The sequence below is a fragment of the Phyllobates terribilis genome, unplaced genomic scaffold (genome assembly GCF_046119375.1).
Source record: "Phyllobates terribilis strain yellow unplaced genomic scaffold, ASM4611937v1 Scaffold_8__6_contigs__length_399053987, whole genome shotgun sequence".
In the NCBI taxonomy this organism is placed as follows: domain Eukaryota; kingdom Metazoa; phylum Chordata; class Amphibia; order Anura; family Dendrobatidae; genus Phyllobates; species Phyllobates terribilis.
The window spans coordinates 219,421,480-219,429,184 of record NW_027362768.1 but is presented as its reverse complement, the minus strand read 5'-3'; positions in this window follow the sequence as shown (position 1 = coordinate 219,429,184).

Here is a 7,705-nt window from a genome sequence, read left to right as displayed (position 1 = left end):
TGGGAGCAGTAGTTCCCATCAGCCTGATCCTGCTATTTAAATTGCCCTACTGTGTCCCCAATAAATGTTAAATACATGTCATTGGTGGCCAGTGGTTACCTAAAAGAAATTAGTTCATACATTACCTGTCTCCGCCGATCGCCACCTAAAATAAAGTAAAAAATAAAAAACTACACCTATACTCACCTAGACACCTAATTCCCCGAAGCCATCGATCTCCTGTAATAAAATATAAAATAATAAACCACAACCTTATCCTTACCCCTCCGTAGTAGTCCACGAGTGTCCCACGAAGATCTCCAGTTCAGAGCAGCCACATAGAATGTGACCGCTCTGAACCGCTGCCGCCGCTAGAATGACGGGGCCGTAAGGGTTCACCGGAGTTCAAGCAGCGCTGCTCCGGTTAGCTCCTTTACGGCACTGCTGTATCGTGAGAAATTCCCACGGTACAGCACTGCCGTAAAGGAGGTCTCCGGAGCTGCGCTGCCTGAATGCACTCCGGTGACCTCAGTCAGTGGCTCCCGCTGCCGGGAGCGGACGTGTTCCCGGCAGCGTGAGCTTACAGCAGCCATGCACAGCTGTCACCATCTCCAGATGTGACAGCTGTGCATGGGAGATCAGCGCAGGAACGTGGACAGGTAACTATTTTTTTTTTAGTAAACTAAGAATTAAATAAAATGGTGTTTTATTTCAAATAAATTATTTTTTTCTGGGTGTAGTGTGTTTTTTCTTTTTAACACTTTGTAGGTTAGTAATGGGGGTGTCATATAGACGGCCATCATTACTAACCTGGGCTTCATGGCAGCTGGCGCTGACATGAACCCCACCACTATTACCCCCTGCCACCGCACCAGGGCAGCGTGGAAGAGCGAGGCTAAGTGCCAGAATTGGCGCATCCTATGGATGCGCCATTTGTGGGGCGGCTGACGGCTGGTGTTTCTAGCCTGGGAGGGGGCCAATATTCATGGCACCCTTCCTGAGCTATTAATATCAGCCCCCAGCTGTCTGCCTAGCCTTTGCTAGCTATTAAAATAGAGGGGACCCCACGTCATTTTTTTTTGGGGGGTCCCCCATTTTAATAGCTAGTAAAGGCTAGGTATTCAGCTGGGGGCTGATATTAGTAGCCTGGGAAGCTCCGTGGGTTTTACCCCCTTCCCAGGCTTCAAACATCTGCCCCAGCCGTCTGCTTAACCTCCGCTAGAGACTAAAATTATGGGGGATCCCACGCCATTTTTTTTTAAAATAAATCCTTTATTTTAACACTAAATGACATTTGAGGACTTAATAAAGATGCAGTCCCTAAATTATTATTTATTTTTTAATAAATTTTTCCCAAAATTTTGACGTGGGCTTCGCCATATTTTTGTATGCCAGCCAGGTACAGCATCCAGCTTCTATGAACGCGCCATTTTCCGGGGCGGCCGCGGACTGCAATTTTCAGCGGGGGGGGGGGAGGGCAAAAAGCTTGGGCCTCCCTGCGCTGCAGATTCCATCCCCCAGCTGCCTAGTTGTACCTGGCTGGACACAAAAATAGGGAGAAGCTCCACGTTTTTTTTTTTTTAATTATTTCATGAAATTCATGGAATAATTAAGAAAAAAAGGGCTTCCCTATATTGTTGTGTCCGGCTAGGTACAAATAGGCAGCTGGTGGTTGGGGGCAGCCCGTTCCTGCCTGCTGTACCTGGCTGGACACAAATATAGTGTGAAGCCCCACGTCAATTTTTTTTTAATTATTTCAGGAAATTCATGAAATAATTAAAAAAAAATTATGTGGGGCTTCGCCCTATAATTGTGTCCAGCCAGGTACAGCAGGCAGGAACGGGCTGCCCCCAACCACCAGCTGCCTATTTGTACCTAGCCGGACACAACAATATAGGGAAGCCCTTTTTTTCTTAATTATTCCATGAATTTCATGAAATAATTAAAAAAAAAAATGTGTGGCGCTTCGCCCTATTTTTGTGTCCAGCCAGGTACAACTAGGCAGCTGGGGGCTGGAATCTGCAGCGCAGGGAGACCCAAGCTTTCTGGGTCCCACCCGCTGCAAATTGCAGTCCGCAGCCGCCCCGGAAAATGGCGCGTTCATAGAAGCGCCATCTTCTGGCGCTGTACCCAACTCATCCAGGGCCCTGGTGCGGTGGCTCACTGGGTAATAAAGGGGTTAAGGCCAGCTTGGCATTATCAGCTGGCCCTAAGCCCGAAATTCATGGGGTCACGCCAATATTAGACATGACCGCCATGAATTTCTAGTAAAGTATTTAAAAAAAACACAAACACCCAGAAAAAAGTCCTTTAATTGAAATAAAGACACAATTCTTTATTGTTCTAAATTAAACCATACTTACCGCCACACCCATTCCAGCTGAAGCCAACGATCTCCTGCAATAAAAGTAAAATAATAAAGCAACCTCATCCTTACCTTTCCATGGTTCCCAGGACAGCTTCAGCTCTGCTACATCGAGATGACAGGCTGGACCGCAGCAGAACGCTGCCATCCAGCCTGTCATCCCGCGGACACTGAGAAGCGCAGGCATGCTTGCGCTCCTCAGTGTCTTTCTGTGACGTCATCCAGATGAGCCGAGGTCATGTCCAATGAACTCAGCTCACCTCATGCACGTCACTGACAGCGTGGGAAAATTCTCCTGCACTCAGCGCTTCAGCGTGAGAATTCTCCCACGCTGTCAGTGACGTGCATGAGGTGCGCCGAGTTCATGGGACATGACCTCACCTCATGCACGTCACTGACAGCGTGGGAAAATTCTCACGCTGAAGCGCTGAGTGCAGGAGAATTCTCCCACGCTGTCAGTGACGTACATGAGGTGAGCCGAGTTCATTGTCGGCTCATCTGGATGCCGTCACAGCCAGACACTGAGGAGTGGAAGTATGCCTGCGCTTCTCAGTGTCTGCGGGATGACAGGCTGGATGGCAGCGTTCTGCTGCGGTCCAGCCTGTCATCTCGATGTAGCAGAGCTGGAGCCGTCGTGGGAGCCATGGAAAGGTAAGGATGAGGTTGCTTTATTATTTTTCTTTTATTGCAGGAGATCGTTGGCTTCAGCTGGAATGGGCGTGATGGTAAGTATGGTTTAATTTAGAACAATAAAGAATTGTGTCTTTATTTCAATTAAAGGACTTTTTTCTGGGTGTTTGTGTTTTTTTTAAATACTTTACTAGAAATTCATGGTGGTCATGTCTAATATTGGCGTGACCCCATGAATTTCGGGCTTAGGGCCAGCTGATAATGCCAAGCTGGCCTTAACCCCTTTATTACCCAGTGAGCCACCGCATCAGGGCCCTGGATGAGTTGGGTACAGCGCCAGAAGATGGCGCTTCTATGAACGCGCCATTTTCCGGGGCGGCTGCGGACTGCAATTTGCAGCGGGTGGGGCCCAGAAAGCTTGGGCCTCCCTGCGCTGCAGATTCCAGCCCCCAGCTGCCTACTTGTACCTGGCTGGACACAAAAATAGGGCGAAGCTCCACGTTTTTTTTTTTTTAAATTCATGAAATTCATGGAATAATTCAGAAAAAAAGGGCTTCCCTATATTGTTGTGTCCGGCTAGGTACAAATAGGCTGCTGGTGGTTGGGGGCAGCCCGTTCCTGCCTGCTGTACCTGACTGGACACAAATATAGGGCGAAGCCCCACATCAATTTTTTTAAATTATTTCATGAATTTCCTGAAATGATTTAAAAAAAATTGACGTGGGGCTTCGCACTATATTTGTGTCCAGCCAGGTACAGCAGGCAGGAACGGGCTGCCCCCAACCACCAGCTGCCTATTTGTACCTGGTTGGACACAACAATATAGGGAAGCCCTTTTTTTCTTAATTATTTCATGAATTTCATGAAATAATTAAAAAAAAAAAATACGTGAAGCTTCTCCCTATTTTTGTGTCCAGCCAGGTACAACTAGGCAGCTGGGGGATGGAATCTGCAGCGCAGGGAGGCCCAAGCTTTCTGCCCCCCCCCCTCCCCCCGCTGAAAATTGCAGTGCGCAGCCACCCCGGAAAATGGCGCGTTCATAGAAGCTGGATGCTGTACCTGGCTGGCATACAAAAATATGGCGAAGCCCACGTCAAAAGTTTTGGGAAAAATTAATTAAAAAATAAAGAATAATTTAGGGACTGCATCTTTATTAACTCCTCAAATGTCATTTAGTGTTAAAATAAAGGACTTATTTTAAAAAAAATTGACGTGGGGCTTCGCCCTATATTTGTGTCCAGCCAGGTACAGCAGGCAGGAACAGGCTGCCCCCAACCACCAGCTGCCTATTTGTACCTGGCCGGACACAACAATATAGGGAAGCCCTTTTTTAAAAAAATTATTTCATGAAATAATTAAAAAAAAATTGACGTGGGGCTTCGCACTATATTTGTGTCCAGCCAGGTACAGCAGGCAGGAACGGGCTGCCCCCAACCACCAGCTGCCTATTTGTACCTGGTTGGACACAACAATATAGGGAAGCCCTTTTTTTCTTAATTATTCCATGAATTTCATGAAATAATTTAAAAAAAAAATGCGTAGGGCTTCGCCCTATTTTTGTGCCCAGCCAGGTACAACTAGGCAGCTGGGGGCTGGAATCTGCAGCGCAGGGAGACCCAAGCTTTCTGGGCCACCCCCGCTGCAAATTGCAGTCCGCAGCCGCCCCAGAAAATGGCGCGTTCATAGAAGCGCCATCTTCTGGCGCTGTACCCAACTCATCCAGGGCCCTGGTGCGGTGGCTCACTGGGTAATAAAGGGGTTAAGGCCAGCTTGGCATTATCAGCTGGCCCTAAGCCCAAAATTCATGGGGTCACGCCAATATTAGACATGACCACCATGAATTTCTAGTAAAGTATTTAAAAAAACACAACACCCAGAAAAAAGTCCTTTAATTGAAATAAACACACAATTCTTTATTGTTCTAAATTAAACCATACTTACCATCACGCCCATTCCAGCTGAAGCCAACGATCTCCTGCAATAAAAGTAAAATAATAAAGCAACATCATCCTTACCTTTCCATGGCTCCCACGACAGCTTCAGCTCTGCTACATCGAGATGACAGGCTGGACCGCAGCAGAACGCTGCCATCCATCCTGTCATCCCGCAGACACTGAGAAGCGCAGGCATACTTCCACTCCTCAGTGTCTGGCTGTGACGGCATAAAGATGAGCCGAGGTCATGTCCAATGAACTCCGCTCACTTCATGTACGTCACTGACAGCGTGGGAAAATTCTCCTGCACTCAGCACTTCAGCGTGAGAATTTTCCCACGCTGTCAGTGACGTGCATGAGGTGAGCTGAGTTCATTGGACATGACCTCACCTCATGTATGTCACTGACAGCGTGGGAGAATTCTCACGCTGAAGCGCTGAGTGCAGGAGAATTTTCCCACGCTGTCAGTGACGTGCATGAGGTGAGCTGAGTTCATTGGACATGAACTCGGCTCATCTGGATGACGTCACAGAGAGACACTGAGGAGCGCAAGCATGCCTGCGCTTCTCAGTGTCTGCGGGATGACAGGCTGGATGGCAGCTTTCTGCTGCGGTCCAGCCTGTCATCTCGATGTAGCAGAGCTGGAGCTGTCCTGGGAACCATCGAAAGGTAAGGATGAGGTTGCTTTATTATTTTTCTTTTATTGCAGGAGATCGTTGGCTTCAGCTGGAATGGGCGTGATGGTAAGTATGGTTTAATTTAGAACAATAAAGAATTGTGTCTTTATTTCAATTAAAGGACTTTACTCTGGGTGTTTGTGTTTTCTTTTAACTTTGACTATGGGGTTAGTAATGGGGGTGTCTTATAGACGCCTCTCCATTACTAACCTGGGCTTGATGTCAGCTGGCATTATAAGCTGACATCAACCCCAACCCTATTACCCCCTGCCACCGCACCAGGGCAGCGTGGAAGAGCGAGGCTAAGTGCCAGAATTGGCGCATCCTATGGATGCGCCATTTCTGGGGCGGCTGACGGCTGGTGTTTCTAGCCTGGGAGGGGGCCAATATTCATGGCACCCTTCCTGGGCTATTAATATCAGCCCCCAGCTGTCTGCCTAGCCTGTGCTAGCTATTAAATTAGGGGGGACCCCACGTCATTTTTTTGGGGGGGTCCCCCATTTTAATAGCTAGTAAAGGCTAGGTATTCAGCTGGGGGCTGATATTAGTAGCCTGGGAAGCTCCGTGGGTATTACCCCCTTCCCAGGCTTCAAACATTTGCCCCAGCTGTCTGCTTAACCTCCGCTAGAGCCTAAAATTAAGGGGAACCCCACGCCAATTTTTTTTTAAATAAATCCTTTATTTTAACACTAAATGACAAGTACAGTAATCAACACTGTCACTGTACTTCATATATATGTGACTGACATGTTTCTATCTATCTAATCTATGTGTGATTCTCTATTCCTTCTATTCTAAATTGTCGGGTACAGATGCTGAATTGCCGGCCGGCTTTCTTAAAGAGACGGTGCATGAAAACACTATTATTTTTTTAAATAAATCCTTTACACTAAATGACAAGTTCTGTAAGCAACACTGTCACTGTACTTCTTATATATGTGACTGACATGTTTCTATCTATCTAATCTATGTGTGAAGCTCTATTCTGTCTGTTATAAATTGTCGGGTACAGATGCTGAATTGCCGGCCGGCTTTTTTAAAGAGACGGTGCACGAAAACACTAATATTTTTTTTAATAAATCCTTTACACTAAATGACAAGTACAGTAAGCAACACTGTCACTGTACTTCATATATATGTGACTGACATGTTTCTATCTATCTAATCTATGTGTGAAGCTCTATTCTTTCTGTTGTAAATTGTCGGGTACCGGTGAATGCCGCTGATGAATTGCCGGCTTTTCATGTCATTCTACATTATTCTTAGTTGTTTTACTTCATGTAGAATTAACCTACAAGGAAAGAAAGGGTTTATTTTCATTCCGATATTTGTGTCCCATTGACTTGCATTGGTTTCCGGTATCGGAATCGGCGATATCCGATACTTTTTGGGTATCGGCCCGATCCAATCCGATACGATATTTCCTGATATCGGAAGGTATCGCTCAACACTAGTCGTGACGCTAACCCTAGTTGTCGTGACGCTAACCCTAGTTGTCCTGACGCTAACCATAGTTGTCCTGACGCTAACCCTAGTTGTCGTGACGCTAACCCTAGGTGTCCTGACGCTAACCCTAGTTGTCGTGACGCTAACCCTAGTTGTCCTGACGCTAACCCTAGTTGTCCTGACGCTAACCCTAGTTGTCGTGACGCTAACCCTAGTTGTCCTGACGCTAACCCTAGTTGTCCTGACGCTAACCCTAGTTGTCGTGACGCTAACCCTAGTTGTCCTGACGCTAACCCTAGTTGTTGTGACGCTAACCCTAGTTGTCCTGACGCTAACCCTAGTCGTCCTGACGCTAACCCTAGTTGTCCCGACGCTAACCCTAGTTGTCCTGACGCTAACCCTAGTTGTCCTGACGCTAACCCTAGTTGTCCCGACGCTAACCCTAGTTGTCCTGTCGCTAACCCTAGTTGTCCTGACGCTAACCCTAGTTGTCCTGACGCTATCCCTAGTTGTCCTGACGCTAACCCTAGTTGTCCTGACGCTAATCCTAGTTGTCCTGACGCTAACCCTAGTTGTCCTGACGCTAACCCTAGTTGTCGTGACGCTAACCCTAGTTGTCGTGACGCTAACCCTAGTTGTCCTGACGCTAACCCTAGTTGTCCTGACGCTAACCC